Raw genomic sequence first — 23,027 nt, forward strand, 5'->3', positions numbered from 1 at the left:
TCTCATGATCAATAGATTTATTTTTAATTTTTAATTTAATCTGATATTTGACTCTGTACTTTTGTGACTATACATATATATGTACATATAATCTAAACTATTAACTATGTATAACATGACGACATGACCTACATAATAAATTTCACGCGAAAAAAAACAACACACACGTTATTGTTCGCCGCTGCAACGCGCGGCCAGGCACTTATCTAGTTGACACCATTTACTATAATCCTACCACAACCACACCATTTATTGACACTCCCTCTCTTTATGCCCAAAATAATACCAAATTCTCCATCATCATAATCATAGTTATCTGAACATGATTAATTATTCTTCAATTCTAGTGAACCAAAAGCAATTCACTTGCTCTAGAGCAAGGGGAGTGGAGGCTCGTTCCCCCCTCCGTCCCACACCCAGTCATCAAATTTTCCATTCCCCACATCCGTTTACTTCATGTCAGTCACCTCCATTTACCCCATGTCAGTCCCTCCCGGGACGTGTTTTGAGGCATATTCATATACAAAAATAATATTATTTTAATAAGTGACATACCCAACTGACATAGGTCACAACTTCCCACTTTTTCTGACTCAGCAAGTCACGCCTGACATGTCAAGTGACCTCAGTCACCACTCCCAGTGCTCTTAGAGCAGTGGGAGTGGTGGTAGTCACTTACCCCGTCCCCCATCCGTCCCACACAAAGTGACTAGTCACCCACTCCCTTTGAACTTCACTTGGGCAAGTCACCCCTATGTCAGTCGCCCATGCGACGAGGTTTACCCCTCTTTTTATTTTTATTTTTGCTTTTCTTTTTCAAAGGAATAATGTATTAAATATAATAATTATTATTTTAACACACTAACTAACACACTAATTGACATATGTCATCACTCCCCACTTTTTTTGACTCTGCAAGTCACGCCTGACATACCAAGTGACCTCGGTCACCACTCCTAGTGCTCTAATAAGGTGTTTGTTAAAATCATCTCTTTTTTAATTCTCATGGGTTTTGCATATCGTATCTATTTCCCAACTTACATTCAGACCATTCCACCGGCAATTAACAACGACGATGCTTACAGCAGTTCGTCACCTACGTCGGCAGTGGTGGAGGCTAATTTCACAGTTTCCGGTCAAATTCTGGTTGACGATCACAGTACGTCTCTATCTTTCTTTATGCATCATCAATTACTTACATTACATGCACCATTATAGGATATATGACATCATTCATTCATTACTTTATTCATCTATTTTTTTCATCATTTCCAAAGTAATTCAATCTTGTCGTACGTGCTTTGTTTACCTTTTTTAAAATCTTTTTTTTTTTTTTTTTTTTTTTGCACAACTTCAATCAATTCATATCTATATTTGGAAAACTTTGAATTTGTGTATTTCCGTAAACGATGTGGAAGTAAAATTTATCTCAAAATGGTTGTTTTTTAATAATAATATAATTTAAAATGATAATTGAAGGATATTAATTAAGTTGTTCATTTTGTTTGTATAGTTAAAGAAATAGATTTTAGAAAGACTTGTGTCTTCAAAACGTTAAAAATATTTTAATAACATACCATAAATCTTACCTTATCTATCTATCTATAAAAGAATGTCACCGTGGATAATGGTAACCGTGACTTGAAGTGGATAAGTGGTACTTTTTGATTATGATGCTCACATGATAATAAATTTTTTTGTTGAAAGGCAAGCAATTTTATAGATAAAAATAAAATACAATACAACTAGCAAGAAGCTAGAAAAACCAACTTCCTAACCAACAAACACCACAAAAATGCTAAACACGAAGAACCACGACAAAATAACTCGAGCGACCCGAATAAAACAACCACACAACCCAAAACAAAACGAAACGAGAACACGAATGAGAAGCAAACTTATAAAGCCAATCACACAACACGTAGACCCTAATCCATAGCCTTCTACGATTCAGAGTCCGATGATGAAACCAAATCAGAATCGTAATCGCGATCATCATCGCAATCGCAATCGCAATCACAATCACAATCACAATAACAATTGCAATGACAATCGTCCTCACCCGAGTTCTTCATTAAATCATCGATAATAATCCTTTCATACCAAGTACGCTTCTCCCGACATCTTTTGCGCTTCCATTTTTTTCTTTCTTGTACGTACTTAATAAAATGACTTTTAATCAAAGGCCTAAACTTTCGCTTCTTATATCGAAAACGAACTACCGATCTACACCCATCTATTGGAGCACCATTCATATCTTTCGGCCCGTTAGAAACTTCACTAGATACACGTTTTCTGATTGAATTGTTTATCTCATGCACAGAAAAGTTGGATATGTTCTCTTTCTCCATATCAATCTCACTTGCATTATTAGAAAATGCATGCCTATTGTTCTCTTTCTCCATATCGATCTCACTTGCATTATTAATCCCACTTGCATTATTAGAACATTCATGTGAGGACCCATGCCCATCACAACCATTTGAAAACTTTTGACTCTCGAGATTTGAGCCACTATCTTTATCATTTAAATTTGAATTTAAATTATTGAAAAAAGTGTTATTCTCATTGGAAACATTACATCCTTGTTTGGAGTTCAAGAAAGTGACTCCAGAATCAACACAGCTAGACGACTTTTGTTCTCCCTCAACTTTTAAGCTACCTACACCATTACCTTTTTCCTTTTTAAAGTTTCCCGATAAACCTTCTGGACCCATAAATGAATCAACCGGACAATTTTATTGAGAATTTGGAACCTGCACATCGAACGACGAGATATTTGCACGCTTGTGACTTTCGAAAAATGAGTTTGAAACGTTGGAAGTAGGAGAGTGAACACCAAACGACGAGCTTTCCCCACCGGAATCACCATGAACTCCAGTCACCTCATATTGTTTTCCGGCAGCCGAACTTCTCTCATTATGGCTGAACTTGTTTTTGAAATCTAAAGGAACATTGTTGTTAACTGATGATGAAGGTATATCAGGTGAAGGTGGACATGTGACACTACACAATTTGGATCTCGACCATTATCATTATTAACTGATGACCCATTTGATCCCATCTTTTCTCCACTTCCATTGATACACCCATCCCCTTCAATAACATCAAAACTCATGCACTCCTCTTCGACCAATGACCAACAATATTTATCCTTATTATAACTAAAAACGAGCTTGTAATTTCCCATAGACACGGGAACACTAAATTCGAATACCTTGCCATCTATCTTAATTTCAATGGGTTTAGAGTTACCTTGAACCGCATTTGATTTGAAGCCTTCACGATTTCTTTCCGGAGAAACGATTTTGACAGGATTTAAGTGGCAACTTCTTCCTCCTGTAACAGCTTCAGAGAACAACCTCCCATTCCAATTCGAACCCGTTGGTAACTCCTCATTCCTACATACTTTTGAAGCAGCAACACAACCATTGTTTAACTTATTTTTCTCCAATGCCTTGTATACCCGAAGCCACCCTCCATTAATTTGGATGGAGTTTAGGCGTTTAACAAAGCTTACATCATCACAAATCCCTTCGAATCTAACGAACCCGAATCTTTGTCCACTCGATAAACGCTTTCTAGCTAGATACACATCACTGACTAACCTGTATTGATCGAATAGCCTCCATAAGTCCACACGAAAGTAGTTTTCAGGGAAGTTAAAAAATAAAAATGAAGTGATACTTTTTTCACATGAAGCGACATTTGAAAACTCGTCATCCTTCGAATTGAACGACGTGTTTTTCTGCACTCTCGAATCCATCTTCGAAGTTAAAAGTTACATCCTTATTGTTGAAAAACAATTGTGAGTTTAAAGATAAGGACACATCTTATTAGTTTTCACGTTACAACGAGAGAGTTTGATTCTACATAATCTCCTAAATTATTGTCTCATGCAGTACAACACTATAAATTTTTTTCTTCTTGGTTTTTTTTTTATTTTCTAACGGTAATTTCACCTGGTAAATATATTAAAAATAAAAACCCGCTGACATGATAATAATGGATGAAAGAGGGAGTTGTAACGGGGGACGTTTGTTGAAGGTTTTAGATGATGTAGTAAGATTTAATTGGAAGTTAGAGGTAAAAAGTTGTTAAAAAGGTAAGAAAAAGGTTAAAAATTAATAAAATATCAAAAAACACTTCAAAATGTGTCCGGCACCCGATGACATACGCCCCACAAGATTTTGGCCACAAACACCCCACTACAGGCGTTTGTGGGGCATTTGTGGTGACACCTAGGATTGGGTTGTGGGACATCTGTGATCTTAGAATTTCAACTGAAATTATCAGTTTTACTCTTATATATATAACGCAAGTTAAGTGCGTTTATTTAGATGAGCGAAACGAACAGACGAGAGAAAATTAGGAGTTTGGCGATGTTTAATATTTATTTTTTTTATATATAAGAAATACAATTATTTTAGAGCAATATAAATAGTGAAATGAACAAATTTTCTGGAATGGAAGTGTAATATATTCAACCATATCTATATAGTCTAATAAACCTTTAAAATGATGACATCATTATTAAGCTAAATTACCCTTTATTTTTCATAATGATGATGTCATAATTATATATTAATTTAATTAAAAAAATAATACAAAATCTTATATAAAAGGAAATATTAATCTCTCCTAAATTGTAATTTTATTTTTCTAAAAAAATTTAAAAGGCATTTATTATTATTAATAATTATTATTATTTATTATTATTATTAAAAATCTAAATATAAATATTCAACTTTGAGCGAACTTTATGTTTGTAAAATCAACGACAAGTTTCTTAGTCGGAATCCGTGGTTCCACGGGGCAATAAACTAAATGACTTTAACATTTACATTCATTTAATACCTAAAACATATCATTAAACTATTTCGTTTAAACAAACCCGTGTTTCCACGGGTCATTTCACTAGTTAATGTTAAAGAACTAAAATTTCAAAGTTGGTAACGAATTTATATAGTAACTACACATTCGCGACAAAATATTTACAAACTTGTAACTTAATGTTAATATTTGTAAATTAAAATTAGAATTTGATATCACAAATTAAAATTAATCATATATCACTTAATGTTAAATGTTAATAGTGATTGATTTGAAACCCTAAGAAGTTGCTTACCATTTTTGAGGTTTAGCGGATGCTACCGGATCTTTGATCTGTTTGTGTTTATTCGCAGTTACACATGACGACCCAAAATGCAAAAAATACTACTCCGTATACTGAGGTTAATATTCTACGTCCCTCAAGTTTATAGATGTATCATTTCAACCCTCAAATGACGTTTTTCTCCTTTTATTTGAAAAAACTAGGCTTAAATGCGTTTTTTCATCAAAAAAGAAAAAAAAAGAAAAAGAAAACTGTATAACTGATAATTGCATCGAATATAAAAGAAGAACAAGTATACAACCCATATAACGGAATGGCTCGAGACTAGAAAACATAACAATAAACACATCGAGCAATCACTATTTAAACCGAGTCAAACATAACGAAACCAACAACACGACCACAACCAAATCAAGGAACATAAACTAAGGTTAAAACTAACACAACACCTAAACAAAAGAACCTAACATATATGCATCAAAACACAGCGGGAGGAACTAAACAAAGACACCGCAAATCAAGCAACTAAAAAAAGAGAGAGAAAAACTAAGTTTAAATACTTGCACGTTGCGATAAGTACGGTTTAAATTGCGTGTTAAAAATCAAAGAATTTAAAGATTGACATTGCAAACTCGACATTTTCTTTAATTGTTGATAGCAGTGTATAAGTAAACCTACTAGTGTTGCAAAAATCTTGTCTATATATTAGAGAAAACGAACTTATACTGTATTATGTATTGTAACAACAACAACAACAACAACACACCCAATCCCATTTTGTGGGGTATGGGGTAGGTGGAACGTAGACAATCCTTCCTCTACCCTAGAATAAAGAGAAGTCATTTCTCCACCCCGAGTGAAACACTCCAAGAGTACAGAAAGTCATCCCTCTCAATGTTCGACGAATAGAGAGATTGCTTTGAAGAGGACCTCCGGCCAATAGATAAAAAAAAAAAAAAGACGCCCTAAAAATGGTAGGATCAAATTTTTATGGGTTTTAAATAATGCCTGGTATTCAATCTAGGCTCTAGAGAGAAGTCAAGTCGCCAATATATTGGCGCTTGCTGATAACTCACTTAATAGAGCCGGATGCATAAAAAAAATGATAAAAATAATAAATAAAAAGATAAATAAAAAGATAAATAAAATGGAAATAAAAACGTACCTTAGAGTGTAGTGCGGAGCGCAAGGCAAAGGATAGCTAAAAAGTCAAAGAACATGAAAAACCCACAAACAAACAAGCAACCAAACAAACATGATATACAAACATGATATACATACATGACATACATACAAAAGCATACATACATAAAAACAAACCAACCAGGGACATACCTACGAATAAACATACATACAAAAATACATACATAAAATCGTACCTAAACATACAAAACAAACCAACAAGGGACATACCTACGAACATACATACATACAAACTAACAAACCAACACACACATACATACATAAAAACAAAACATACCTAAACAAACATGCATACATACAAACAAAACACAGATACCTAAATCCAAAACAAACAAACCAACGGAACAAAGCAAGTCATAGAAAGAACAAACAACATACACATACAACATTAAAAAAAAAAAGGGAAAAAAACTCATTGACAAACCAACGAAAAACAACTCAAGTCAAACACAAACCTAAAAACCTACACAAACTTACCAAACCAAAAAAAAAAAAAAAAAAAAAAAAAAAGCTCCCATGCCAACAGCCGAACCAACGCAAGCAAACAAAAAAAACAAACATAACCAAAAACAAACACAAACACCAAAAACCTACTCGTCTATTCTAATTCTAGTCCTCCACGTAATCCTATCAGAAGTCATGTCCTCGGACAATAAAAGCTCCTTCAAGTCCATCTTTATTCTATCCTCCCACCTACGAGTGGGTCTACCCCTTCTCCTTACACCGTCAACCGTAAGTGCCTCGACTCTCCTAACAGGGGCAGTAAGAGGTCGCCTCCTCACATGCCCAAACCAGCGAAGCCGTCCTTCTCTTAGCTTATCAGAGATGCTTCTAACTTCTAGGTTCTCCCTGAAAACACAATTTGGAATCATATCCAACATGGTTTTACCGCAAGTCCATCTAAGCATTCTCATCTCTGCGACCTCCATCCTTCTCTCTTGCGCCTTCGTCATAGGCCAACACTCTGAACCATATAACATGGCCGGTCTAATTGCCACCTTGAAGAATTTTCCTTTCAGCTTAAGGGGGATCTTCTTGTCGCATAAGACCCCAGTCGCTGACCTCCACTTCAGCCACCCTACCTTAATACGGTGCGAAACGTCTTCGTCAATCCTCCCCGATATGTGGATCACCGAGCCTAGGTATCTGAACGAAGTTTGTCAATCCTCCCCGATTGTATTATGTATTGTAAGTTTTTTTTAAAAAAATTAAACAGAGATTTTTAAATGAATTTTAACTTTCAAGTCTAAATTGATTTTGATACTTGTGTTATATTTATCTCTCTTTAAAATCAATCATTCATTTGAATTTTAACAGTTAAATTGAACATTAACTTCTCTTAAAAATTGAAGACATTTTCATCAGATTTAAAAAAAAAAAAAAAAAAAACATGATTTAGTAATTCTAGTGTCTTGATTGATACCGTAAAAATTGATAAGGGGGGAAAAAAAAAATGAAAAACAAACTCGGCTTAAAAATTGAACGCCACGAACTGCTCTTTTCTTCCATGCAAGATAGCAACGAGATCAAGATTCTTCCAATCTATGATCCATCCTCTAATCCTTCTTTTGGGCAATACGTCGAACAAGTAGTCTGCAGCCCGAACCTAACACTAAACTAAACGATTGAAAGAATTTAAGTCACGAAACCGTCAAACCGCGAAAACTGGCCGGACCGGACCGATTTATTGGTTCGGTCCAGTTTTAGATATTAGCGGTCCGGTCGCCGGTTTTAAGATCTCCAAATCGCGAAACTCGGTCCGGTTTGCGGTTTCATTAGGCCACCGGCCGGTTAAATCGGACCGGACCGTATTGTATATACGTCACTGATATTAATTTTATGTAACTATATACTTCATTGAATAAACATATTTATACGTACATGACAGATGCGAACACGTTTAGCTTTGTTCGTGAGTGTAGTAAATAGATGCATTTGTATTTGATATGCAGGATGTATATGTAATATGTAATTATATAATATATAATATATAAAGGAGGAATATAATTATATAATATGGATGACACATTCACTTAAAAAGGATGTATACTGATATAATTTGGAGACGTAAAGACTTAATAAAGATGTATCTACAAAGAATGTTACTTAATAATAATAACTTATGAATCAGTTACGAAGTATTGACATTGTTTGTTTTGCCTTTTTTGGTACAAAAGGAGAAAAATGTACACAAGCTTAATAATAATAACTTATGGAACTTGAAACCGTCAAACCGGTTAAACCGGACCGGCCAAAACCGGATCAAACCGTCCAGTTTGACGACTTTCTTGATCTAGTCTGATTTGATATATGTTTAAACCGTAGATACCGGTTTGGTTTGAGATTTAATCAAAACTGGATGACTGTGAACCCCTGATTCTTAATACGAGTTTATTTATTTCTAATTAGTAGTTCAATTATTAAAGGATTGATGAGGTCGTCACCTAGGCAGAACTCATGAGGGTTTGTCCAATCAAGATTCTTTCTTTTCCGATTTCTCAATTGAAACAACGAATTTCATGATGGCATCATCATCTAATTCTAATTCTAATTCTAATTCTATTAGAAATTCAAATGAAATTATGAATATGGGTTTCTCTGAGAGGGCGTTATCAGCAGCCGGTGCCGCGTTTTTGTCAGCCATCATTGTTAACCCACTCGATGTTGCCAAGGTCCTACCTTTAATTACGTTAAATTGTTCCCTCATTCATTTTCAATTTATTCCATTATGTTTGTCGTGTAAAGCTGAATCTATAACGTTCCGGTCTGAAAGTTGACTTAAATTTTTGCAGGAAGGATTTCGCAAACTCTGGAGAGGCACAAGTGCAAGTTTAGCGTTGTCCGTGCCCACAGTAAGTCCGAATTTATTTTCGTTTAATTATAATAATATTATTATATATAATATATAGTACGGAGTAGTATATATGAGTATATGAGAGAAGGTGGAAAGGTTTTTGTTTATTGATTTAAGTACGTGCGTTATAATTTCAAATAATACTTGTTACCAGGTGGGCATCTACTTGCCTTGTTATGACATTTTTTGCAATTTAATGGAAGAATATTCATCACAGAATGCACCTAGCATGACTCCTTATGTCCCACTAGTTGCAGGTTCTGTCGCCCGTTCACTGGCTTGCATTTTTTGTTATCCTGTTGAACTTGCAAGAACCCCTATGCAGGTAAATCATCCGATACTTAAAAGTTTATCTGCAAGAACCCAATTCTATAGAACGTTGTCTAAATATGCATTCACACATAAAGTACTTATTTATATCTCGAATATAAGTTGAAAATTTTAAATATGATGACCTTTGCTACAGGCGTTTAAAGATACTCATGGTGGTAAAAAGCCACCTGGAGTGTGGAAGACGCTCGTAGAGGTCATCGTCGCAAACAGAAGCACGAATAACCTTCAAAGTTGTAAGTCAATCCTGGTTCATGTTGCAAACGGTCAACGACCATTTAAATTGGATTTTATATTAGCAAGTGATTGTGTATTACAATCTTATGCAGCCTTACATAGCTTTTGATTCTTATGGACTGGCCTTGGAGCACAATTAGCTCGTGATGTGCCCATTCTCTGCGATTTGCTGAACTACACTTGAGCCAGTGAGAGTTGCAACCTAAAGCATCGTGTTTTTCATCGATGATAAGATAAAGTTCAAATATATAATTCGTTACTGTTTTTTTTCAGATCAGGAGACAATTATTGGTGATGTCAGGTGACAGAACTAGCCTCGTGGCTGTTCTTGGTGCGAACTTCCCTGCTGGTTTTGTTGCAGGATGCCTTGCAGCTGCGTTTACATGTCCGTTGGACGTCGCTAAGACCCGGCGTCAAATAGAGGTACATTTTACTTTGTCAGTTTCTGTAGAATATAAACATCACTAAAAAATTTCTTTGTATTCATCGAAAGCGATGTTACCAGGACTTCGTGGTTTTCAAGGTTTTAGTTCTTAAAGATGAAATAGAATATTTTAAAAAACGATTCAAACCTAGATAACCTTTCTGGTCACAAGTATTTATGTTTCAGAAGCCTCAGTAAATAAGGAGGCTTGAATATATCACGTTAAAATTAGGGTGAGTGCTAATTACAGATTGTGCTGTAACTATCTCTGCCCTGAATATTTTAACCACAATTCAGGGTCGCAACTTTAGGAGCTTATTAGGTCATGAAACGTAAATTATGTTAATGAAGCAGATATGAGTTTTTGTATCTAAGGTATGTGGGTTGGTTTAAGAATATATATAACTATTTTCGTTTCCCCAACGTGCGTATGCATATATAAAAAACCGTCCTCAATTGTTTTTCCTGGAAGTTTAGAATTTCATCAATATATCATGCCAATTCTTATTAGTCGATTTCACAATTTGTCAAAATATCATTTATGGTTTTCCTTCTGCTTTTCTGTGACGGAATTTTCTAAACGTTATGATAATCTGGATTATGATAATCTGCCAAAGATGTTTACACGATAGACATTATAATATGATTTGGCTTTGTTTCCTTAAGCCTATTACATCATAATATTTGGTTGTCCGCATTTACCATTACTGGCTGGTTATGATGGTAATATTTTAATTTTATTTTTCAACACTTGCAGAAAGATCAAGTACGAGCCCTGAAAATGACCACAAGACAAACATTGGTTGAAATATGGAGGTAAACAGTTTTTTTTGGCAAAGAAAACGAAAACTTATATAAAAAAGAAAAACGTTTTCGAAAAGAAAACGTCTTCAACAAAATATATAAGAGAGAACCCGATGGAGGTAAACAGCTTACTACCGTTATCACTACTTCAATTACTGTATTAAAACAATGCTGTCATTAGGGATTTTGTAGTACACGTTGTGCAGAAATCATAATACTAGCATTTGTTGGCCCTAAAAGGTTGAAACCTCCATAGCCGAACCATAACGTATTTAAAAGCAATTGATTAATCGATCTGTTGTAACAGGGATGGGGGGAATGAAGGGACTATTCATGGGAGTCGGGCCTCGTGTCGTACGTGCAGGCTCGTCTGTTGGAATCGTAGTATCCTTTTACGAAGTGGTCAAGTACGTTTTACACAGCAGGAAACATCAGGTCGTTGCTGAAACTTGACAATAGTTTAAATTAGAACGGCTGCAAATACACGACACATTGGTGCAGGCCCATCAGTTGGAATCGTGCTAGATTTTTGTCAGCGTCTAAAATGAATAATAACGAAGACATCAATGCAACCCATGATAATAGCTGCCAAAATTTCCCTCAAATGCGACGGTCTCAGTTAGGCGTTTAGATCTAGTTTGATCCATTGGTTGTTGACATTGTAATGAGAGCTTTCATCTATTGTTTTCAGCGTATTGAATTCGTATTTTGCTGCGTTGGCAAGTATTTGTCTCTTGTTCTTTAACAGAACAAGATACCAAATAATAATAATATTATATATATATATATATATATATATATATATATATATATATATATATATATATATATATATATATATATATATATATATATATATAGGGGCAGGATCAATGGGGAAGTAACCAATCGGGGGAATCAAAAAAAAAAAAATTTTCGTTTTTTGAAAAAACTTTGTTCACGAACATTATAGATTGGATGAAAATAAGAACATTTAGAAAAAACACTTCGTGATGAATAGTATTATTTTGACGAGAAAACTATCGACAAAAATAACATTCAAGATAATATTGTTCGTGAAGAATGTTAACGTTTTTTTTCTTCATGTTTTGTGAAGTAAAATTTAGCCCGATTTAGAGTTTAGGGTTTAGGGTTTAGGGTTTGGTGTTTTGGGTTTATTCCATAAACTCAAAACACCAAACCCTAAACCCTAAACCCTAAACTCTAAACCGTTCGTGTTAAAAACTCAATCTAAATTCTAAATCTAAACCCTAAATCTAAACCCTAAATCTAAACCCTAAACCCTAAATTTCTAAACCCTAATATCTAAACCCTAATGTCTAAAACCTCAACATACGCTCGAAAAACACGATAATTGTCATATATTACTTCTTCGAGCGTTTTTTCGCCAAAATAATAACATTCATCACGAAGTGTCTTTTCTAAATGTTCTTATTTTCATTCAATCTATAATGTTAGTGAACAAAGTTTTTTCAAAAAACGAAAAAAAAAAAATTGCTTCCCCCCGCTTCCCCCCGATTGATTACTTCCCCATTGATCCTGCCCTATATATATATATATATATATATATATATATATATATATATATATATATATATATATATATATATATATATATATATATAGGGGCATGATCAATGGGGAAGTAACCAATCGGGGGGAAGCGGGGGAAGCAAAAAAAAAAAAAAATTTCGTTTTTTGAAAAAATTTTGTTCACGAACATTATAGATTGGATGAAAATATGAACATTTAGAAAAGACACTTCGTGATGAATGTTATTATTTTGGCGGGAAAAAGATCGACAAAAATAACATTCAAGATAATATTGTTCGTGAAGAATGTTAACGTTTTTTTTCTTCATGTTTTGTGAAGTAAAATTTAGCCCGTTTTAGAGTTTAGGGTTTGGTGTTTTGGGTTTATTCCATAAACCCAAAACACCAAACCCCAACCCTAAACCCTAAACTCTAAACCGTTCGTGTTAAAAAGTCAATCTAAATCTTAAATCTAAACCCTAAACCCTAAATTTCTAAACCCTAATATCTAAACCCTAATATCTAAACCCTATAAACCCTAATATCTAAACCCTAATATTCAAACCCTAATATCTAAAACCTCAAAATACGCTCGAAAAACACAATAATTGTTATATATTACTTCTTCGAGCGTTTTCCCGCCAAAATAAAAACATTTATCACAAAGTGTCTTTATTAAATGTTCATATTTTCATCCAATCTATAATGTTCGTGAACAAAGTTTTTTCAAAAAACGAAAAGAAAAAAAAATTTGCTTCCCCCCGCTTCCCCCCCGAATGGTTACTTCCCTCATGATCCTATATATATATATATATATATATATATATATATATATATATATATATATATATATATATATATATATATATATATATATATATATATATATATCAAGTAATAGCATTCGTTTTTAAACACAAAATCCCATCGTTCCATTACTTCATAGGTCAAAAGGAGTTAACAAGTTTTTGAAGTTCCGTCGTATCGTGGACTATAATATGATCAAACAGCGTCACCTTACGCAATGACGAGATATTTGAGCTTCAAACTAGACGCACAATATCACAATAGGTTAAAAGGGAAATGCACATGAGTAATCCTTAGTTCCTTGCAATAGGTTTCAGGTTCAAATCATGTTTAGGACGAATATTTAGTTGTTGCCAGGAATGGGTTGTAAACAGTAAAGGCTAGGTTGCGTATATCAGAGTATGAGTCTCCGATTACTCGACCTCCTGCATAGCTCGTACCGGAAAACCCATCTACCTTCGATAATGCACATGAGCATGGTTGCACAGAAGACAAGTCGCATAACCACAAACACGGGTGATCGCAAGCCAAACAACCATATCCATTTGGGTCCAGCACATCATGAGTATTCATGAGTCATGACTACAACCCTCTCAGATTTTTATCAGTCAAAGCCACATGTTCATTTAAAAATGGCTTAATATTTTCAAACTTTTGAATACAATCATGTTCTTGTTCTAAATCTTGTTACGACGAATGCAAAAAGAAACCTAATGATGCGCATAGCTGTACATCCATTGCGCAACATCAGAATGGCACATATCGCCCTATATAATCGTGCATGGCCATGTCCATACGCTTGCCCACGCGCCATCTAATTATGCCTTAATAACATACCCGCAACGTTGATCGCGCAGATTAAACGGCGCACCACCTAAGTGACATGAACGATGCTAGAGATGTACTGTAGCGACACTAAAGCAGAAAGGACACCCTGTGGCATGACGGTACGATCCTGATGTGGCATAACGGCCAGAGAAGGACAACAGGATATAAAGGGGACACCACTAAAATAATGGCAGCACTTTTACAGCTTTTTGTAGTAAAAGGACAAGGATAAAGCGATGTGGCACTAAGTATGTCCTTTCGTCTCCTTACGTGGCACTAAGGGACAAAAGCTCACACATATAAATAGATGCAACATGAGCAATCAGAATCATCACTTCGAAATCATTTTCCACTTCACCAAAGAATCACTCTTAATGACATTTATCACTTAGCTAACCTGCGCGACCAGAATAGCTCTTTTATACACTTTGCGATTTCAGGTAACGTTTATATAACATAAATCCTAACATCGCCCTCGAGCCATCAATTCCGGCTAACCCGAATGATGGTGGGTCACGTTTAACCACCCTTTCTGAGATCATCATCTCGTATGAAGGTTATTCACGGTACTCCGGACTGGAGAGTTAAACTCAAGAAACTCTTAAATCCCCCTTATTTGTTGATCTTGCATGAACCGAACCCCTTAGACCATTTTATGCTTGATCAAATGGAGCCATCCGTGAGACTCTAAGTTAAAAGGTTTTTTTAAAATCTTTTTTCCTTAAAGTTCTTTACCTTCAAACGTTGGCATTGCATTTCCAGACAATAATCGCTCCTTTTGCAAAATCATAACGTAATATTGTAACATGATAATATGATTAATAAATTATCTCAAGATCCAGAATCCAGAATCCAGAAAGATGATTATATTATAGCAACAAAAGAAATGCAGTAGCAAAAGAATTCATTAGCCCTTGTATTCAATATTTGAACCAATATAAAATGCTAAAATATCATTTAAGGCTCACGAAGACAAAAAGATTCAACTACATACACCCTAGTTATTTTGTACTTGTATAAAGGTGACTCTAAAATAGAAGATCATTGTAACGGGAAGAAAAGTAAAGAATATAAACGAACATGTAACATGTTATCCTTGTTTCAACAGAATGAAATACGGTTACCACAAAATGAGTCCAACCCATGTTTGATGATGCATGCAGCGCCACGTGGAGGCATGGTTACAAAAAGCAAGCTATTTTTACACCTTCTTCCAACAATTAGCACACATTCCATGCAACAAAAGAGTTGAGCAAACAAATTAAGTTTCGACTACATTAAGAACAGATATATTTATATTGAGTATTGTATTGATCAATCCTAAATTAGATGTAAAGATCTAATTTAGGAATTGAGTGCAATAAGAGGTGGATGGTGGTGTTGATGATGTTTTTTGGGACCTTATGATCGTCTTTCACTTGGATTTAAGTGATCAATCACTATGTCCCAGTCTTGATTGCATTACCTTGGCTTGATTATGATTGATACTTGGGCGTATTCACAAGTGAACCATAAAAACCAGAACAATTGCACAAAATCAACAACCTAAAATGAGAGGCTAAGCTCCCTATTTATAGGCTTGGGATATTTCCGGATCCAATGTTCGCACACACTTAGTAATCCCAATTTATGCGGGTATCCGCAATGTGCTGAAACATTGCACAATTCCGCAGAAACATTGCACAATTCCGCTGAAACTTAGCAAAAGGGTGCTGAAACTTAGCACAATCCTTGTGCAATGCGCAAGGTAGTGCTATACGCACTATCAAGTCCTCCAAGTTCGGTATTATATATTAAAAATATATGATGGCGAACTTATAAGAATGCAATCATAGGGAATATAGCGTTATGTATGCTATCGATTCCCCCCAGTTCGATATTATATACTAAAAGTATATGATGTTGAACTCTAAGTAATTGATGTTTTTTCTTGTAGAACTTTGTGGAGCTTCTTGCGCTCCCTTAAGATGTAGAGAATATCATGTTGCAACTTTGATTTATATAGCGCTTTGTTTCAATTTATATTCGCAATCGCTAGACTTGTCCTTTGCGATTTCAACATTTATTATTGTGCACATAATAAAGATTTACTTTCGCGAAACAATCTTTTAATTGTATAATATCAATATACCTTGCGAATCTTCCAAGTCCGCCGAAACGATCCTTGGGCAAATTATTGCGTTTAAAATACGCCAAATGTGTTATTGCGAAGCATCTAAGTTGGGCAAATTCACAACTTAGGAATTTAATATATACAAGTTCCCATCATTTCGCAAGCACTTAATTAAAATTTTTGTTCCAATTTAGCGGGCTTTTCCACCGCTTAGGTAATTATTGCGTAATTTTACGCTAAGTGGGTTACACTCAAATAATTAAAGTACATGTCTGCATATTTGCCATATTCTTGAGAAATTTGCTCGATGCATATATGAAGCAAGTCACTTGAAGCTTATGTTAATATAATATGTAGCACATGACATATTTTAAGCCTTTCTTTTCAATGGATATTTGTACTATAGAAACATATGGTTTTAGCCTTCATGACTTCATGCATCGTGTGCAAAATCAACAATAATTGAGGCCATGGTTTCAAGCAATGTAACAATGAGCTCTTAGCACAAATAATAATATTGTCATGGCCAAATGCTCATGGACTTAGAAAATGTTCCACAAATAATAATTGTTGTTATGGCCATATGCTCATGGACTTGATAATTTTGCAATGTGCGTTATTGCACAAATTAGTGCCCTCAAGGCTATGCTCAAGAGCTTGCACAAAATTTTCAATGTGCAACATGTAGTTTGCACAAAATCTTGTTTCATTGCAAGTTACTATTCGCAATTTAGCTTGGTAGAACATTTACACCTCAGCAAAGTAAACGCGACCATGTCGAGTATTTAGCAAAGACAAGCTGCAATTCAGCGCATTGTAGTTAGCGAATCGAGCCATTTTCAAACCAAATGGAGGCTGATTTCGAGACAATATGTGAAGCGTAATGTAACGTCCTCCCAATAGGGTCTGGAAGGAACGTCACTAATATCAAAACATACCAACATATTATAATAAATGAGAACAATACTAAATGATGAATTTAACTTTAATGAGTACGCAGCGGAAAATGAAATATCGTTACAATGACAGGAATAACAATATCGTAAATGTTCACATGCAGAAGTAATAAATGCGATATCTCTTGATCCTATGTCCAAGTAGCATCACATAAGCAGTAAGTATAAGAGCTTGAATCAAACAGCACCTGAGACAAAACATGCTAAAGTGTCAACCAAAAAGGTTGAGTGAAGTTCATAGGTTTAACAAAAAGTTTGTCGTTGTTTTAGACCACAAGATTTAGTTTGTAAAGTTGATCTCCCGCAGGATCAAAAAGTTATGCCAATGCGTGATATTTAGACTAAACGTTCAAGTTTGCCCCATGACAAGTTGTGTCTGTCCTTGTCGGTTTAATTTCATTATTAAGTAATACAATGACTTGGTCAAATGTATCGGGGACGTTACTCCCGATAGGCCTACCCCCAATAATTAAGCATGCCGCATCAATTAAAAATATCACTGTAGGGACTTAGTCGGACATAGCCGGGTATAGCATAGTTTAACAGTTTGGTACTTGTGTCTAAAGTGTAAAAAGTAAAAACAGCATGTGTCTCACCCCAAGTAAAAGTAAGTAAGTTTGCTAGCAATTAAAGAGGGGCTATGAATTCACCTTAGTAAGTAGAGAGAGTGTTATTCCTCGGAATAAAGAGTTGAACGAGTGAGCAGGAAAGTCAACCTATTGACATTTAAGAGTAGTTAAGTGTTTTGCCCATGTTTAAATTTAAGTATGTGTTTAAGTATAGTTTGTTTTACTAAGTTTCTATTCCTAGTAAGTTACTATTTTTATAAAGTTTCCATTTTTAGAAAGTTTCTTATTTTACTAAGTTTCTATGACTAGAGAGTTTCTACTTTTATCAGTGTTTTCCATTTTAGGATACTTGTCGTATTAGATAAGCTTCCAATCACCCCTTTCCCTTCGAATGGCTAATTTAGATCTAGGGGCTTGAGCCATAGGACCCTTTAAATCGGAAATCCAAACCCTCTGCCTAGAATCTCATAGAAATCATTCGTCAAGAAAGTTCGAAGATCTATACATCTCTAATACATATCCCAAAATGTTTTTATGTTATAATATAAGTGGTAGGTTATAGGTGCTAGTAATAGTAATAGTGTATACATGTTATTTATTTTATTTTTAATTGCATATAATTTATAACATTATTTACATGTTTCGGTAAAAACAATAACCGAAGTAAAAAGTAAAAAGTAAAAAGTGAAAAGTAAAAAAAATAAAAAGTAAGAAAAGAATACTTACTAGTAGTAATTCTTCAAAGAGAGAATGAGAGAAATTTTGGTGTGAGTTTGAATGAGAAATGAGGGGTATTTATACTTGAAAAAATTAGGTAAAAAGAATAAAATAATTAAAAGAAAAAGAAATATTTAATTCTTAATGGGATTTTTAAATTAAAAAGTATTAAATGTTAGGTCATGGGATAATGCACAAAATAAAATAATAAAAGTAGTTTTTCCATTAAAATTTTTAATTAAAAAGTAATTTATTTATTTATTTATTATTTATTTTAAGGATTTTTTAATGTAAATAAACAAATTTATTTAATGTTTTTCAAGAATATTTGTCAATAATATTTTATTTTTATTTTTTTTTATTTTTGTTTTATTTAATTAATAAATACAAATTTTGCATAAAAATAATAAATAATTCGGTATTTTGTATTTTTAATAATAATTATGATTTTAATTATTAAACTATAGTTTTAGTAAGTTTGTAAATATTATTACATTTATATATAATTAGATTTATTATATAGTAAAATATATAATAAATTAACTAAATAATAAAAGTGATACAAAGTTTATATACTTAGTTAAATTATGTCAAATTATATAAATTAATAATATATTATTTATTTAAGCGTACATTGTTGACTAAAAATTACTATTCGGTCAATATTTAATTGTATATAACAACCCTTAATACATATAGTCAGACATATAACCCTAGGGTTAATTCAGTAATTTAGAAGTCGAAAAGTGAGGGTTGTTACAGTACCTCCCCGTTAATAAAAACTTCGTCCCGAAGTTTTAGGTAGACTTCTCGGATGCATCAGCGGTTGAGAAGAGATGAGGATATTTCTGTTTCATTTGGTCTTCACGTTCCCAGGTATGTTCGGGGCCTTGCGTGTTTTCCAAAGGATAGAATATTGTTTTATTTCAAGCGTTTAAGTCATACAAACCATAATCTCTATAGGTTCTTCTACGAAGTGCATTTTATCATTAATGCAGAGATCATTCAAAATGATGATGTTATTCAAGTCATTTCAGTAAATTGGATACATGAAATGTGTTATGAATAATATTGAGCTCATTTAAAACCTTGACCGTTTATGCTGCAATATTAGGCAGACAAAACAGAGAGGAGTTCATGAAAATCATAGTCATGAAATTTGATAGAGATCGTCATTCTTTATAACAAGAATGATGAATTAGAGTTTTATCGACATTAAATAATATGGATAAAGTAATTCGATTGTAGAAAGAGTATAAACGAAGCTATCGTAAAAGAGTAAATGAGAAAATTAAATGTTTGCCTTAACTTTTGACGTAGTTACGATTGATTTCCGGATTTCAAGGAATTAAAGAAATCTTCGAAATCTTTATAAGATTTGATTTTCCGGTAATTACGGAAATTAGGATTTTCTTTAATTAAAGGCGGTGAATTGCCTCGATTGCTGTGTCTGGAATTTTTGCTATAAATTAGCTTCTTCCGTTTCATTATCTTCACCACTTATATACTTTCTTTCTCAATTCATACTTCCAAAAGTTTTGTTAATATGCTCAATCCAGTTCTTGTCTTTGACATTATATTGGTTATCGCCACAATCATCCTTCTTTTCCAGCTCCCACCAGAGGAGTCTGTTTACTTCTACTATGCTCTAGGATTTATTGTGTTTTTAGTTCTCCCGTGTCTTTATATTGCTATACGCATTGATATACACGGTTTGTAATTTCAGTGTTGTTATCGGGATTTATATTTTCCCTTATATGTCGAAGCTTCATGCTTTTGTAAAGCAAGTAACGGTCCAGAATTCGTAGGTATGAAGTTTCGAATGATCATGATATTCAAAGCAGAAGGAAAGGTAATAGCACGATTTGATTTGTCATATTACCAGAATATCCGGAAAAGACCGAATTATCAAGAAAAATATTTTCTTGATATGTTTAGAGTTTAAATAGATAAGAGTCGTGTAACATGGCAAATGATGATTATAAAGTCTATGAATCATCATCTTCCATTAAAAATTTAGCATGACTTACTGTAATATAATCACGTTGGCCTGACGTCATTATATTATACTAACTCATGCTTCAATTCCCAACACTACTTCAAATCATTCATAATTTAAACTTGAACTTTACAGAATATAGAAACTAAAACAGTTTCCTTTATGATGTGATAAAGATATCGCAAAGAGATAATTAATTGCTGACAAGAATCATTATAAAGATATCTTCAGAAATATAGAGGATATTTATAACGAAAGATACAGTGATATCTCAGAATTTCTAAGTTCCGATGACGAGGAAAATTCTTTTGTTTCCTCTGCATTTAATGCTACCATATCTGAATCATTGGTTATCAATCCGAGATGGTTTCAAGAAATTTTATTTTTTAGATGATTAAACGCTGATTGTAATCGTCAACGGATCTAATGGTTAACGAATAGGCGTTGTTGATGATAATTTCGGTGGTTTGATGTGATAATTCATCATAGAATATGAATGAATATAATTCATGAATGTGGTGATCTTTAGGAAGATAACACCTGCTAAAGCTTTACTTGAATTCTGGTATGTTAATTTCAGAATGTGTAATTAAATTTGTATGAAAATGATTGTGTATCACAGTGAAGGCAGTGAGTATAATTAATGATTTATGAATCAAAATTGAAGAATGTACAGTGTATTTATGTGAGATGTAAATATTTCTCGGGTATTACCTACCCGTTAAAATATTTTCACAATTAACAGTTTTTACAATCTTTATGAAGATATACGTTCATATATGTATTCTTCAGATATAATCATGGATTTAATGAGTTAATATATATTAAACTCATTTGATTTGCGGTTTGGAACGAGAGTAAATAATCTCCAAAATCTTAGAGATTTCATAATTGTTGCGAAATATTTCGCTAATGAAGTTATGAATCAATACATTCATCGTTATACTTGATTTATTATGAAATGGAGTTTATTGTGCTGAAGCAGTGATTAACAATTGTTAAGTCATTAGCGAAGGGTGTACATCATAGTATATTAGTAATATGAATTAACCAAGTAGTACATACTAGTTGAGATTCTCACGTAATTGCTTAGTACGACAAGATTTATTATTGTTCCAAATCATATATATATAAGGTATACATATATAATTCTTCACGAAGAATGAGTCAATACATCTTAACTCTTTATTGCTAATATTCCTTGGTATCTATGGGACGTATCATGTTGATGTTTGAGGTACTGAGTGTGTTGTTGAGGTGGGGGATGCGAATGTTGTTGTTGATGAAGCTGATGCTGTTAGTGGTGATGTTGATGGTACTGATGGTACTGGTGGTGATGCTGGTTATGCTGCTGGTGCTGCTGCTGGTGTTCGTAGGTTTCGCACCAGATTTTCCAGAGCCACTACTCGAGCGCGAAGCTCGTTGACTTCTTCTATTATTCCGGGATGATTGGTGGTTGGAACAAGGGGGTGAATAAGATCTAGAATCTTCGATATTATATATTCGTGATGGGATACCCTGGAAAGAAGAGAGAAAATGGTGTTTCGGACTGGTTCGCCGGTAAGCGCTTCAGGTTCTTCGCCAAGAGGTGAATTCAGTTGGTGGAAGGGATCACCTTTTTCTTGTGTCCATTGATTGAGTCGGCTACGAACCCATCCCCAATTCATCCAGAATAGATGATGGCTGATTGGTTCGTTTGTTCCGGTTACACTGCCGTGGGAGCTTGAAGAGTTTGAGAAATTCATATTATATGTTTGGAATAGGGTTTGATATGAAATAGGTATTGAATACCGAATGATGTATTCGTCTCCTTGAATACGTATTTATAGCAAAAAGATTTCCGTAATTTACGGAGGAAATTTAGGATAAGTGGTAGACAAAGTTTATAGACATGATAATATATGATAAGATATGATGTGTCATCCATTTATGTAATAATGGTGGTATGACGTGTTGAGATTTGTAACCAGATATTGATTAAAGAATTTCAATTCGTATACTGTGATAACCCAATAATATTTTCCGGTTCGCAAACCGATGCATAAAGGCATAAGATACGTGAGTGTTTGAAGTAGTAGCAGGAGCTTGTGGACGAACCGTTATCTTCAATAACATATAGAAGTTTGATAAACTTGATAGGTCATAAGTTTGAAAAAAAAAAATTAAGTGGAATAAAGATGAATATGATATAAACGAAACACTTTATTTTATTAAGAACAAGGCTTTAAACAAGCCTTCTTATTACACGATTCGGGGATAGAAATAGTTTAAGGCCTAGCCTTTGCATAGATAGAAAATAACTAGGAAATATTAAGATTGAAGTAGTCTTCATATTTATTCTTCTCGTCCTCAACCTCCTTCATAAACTTCTCAAACTTGTCGTTCTTCTCCTTTTGTTCCTCATAAAGATACTCGATGTTATCATAAAGATTGGAAACATCATTGTTGATTACATGGTACTTGTGGTCCCTCATAGAAAGTTGATTATTCACGCGGTTTTCCTCTATCTTAAATCTAAAGTCAACATCTTCTCTTAGG

At 33.9% G+C, this 23,027-nt stretch overlaps 1 pseudogene; it reads left to right on the top strand.

The window, feature by feature from the left end:
• Positions 1-8,745: 8,745 nt before the first annotated feature.
• Positions 8,746-11,278, top strand: LOC139844764 (mitochondrial carrier protein MTM1-like; annotated as a pseudogene).
• Positions 11,279-23,027: the final 11,749 nt, after the last annotated feature.

The sequence above is a fragment of the Rutidosis leptorrhynchoides genome, chromosome 4, assembly GCF_046630445.1.
Source record: "Rutidosis leptorrhynchoides isolate AG116_Rl617_1_P2 chromosome 4, CSIRO_AGI_Rlap_v1, whole genome shotgun sequence".
Lineage (NCBI taxonomy): Eukaryota > Viridiplantae > Streptophyta > Magnoliopsida > Asterales > Asteraceae > Rutidosis > Rutidosis leptorrhynchoides.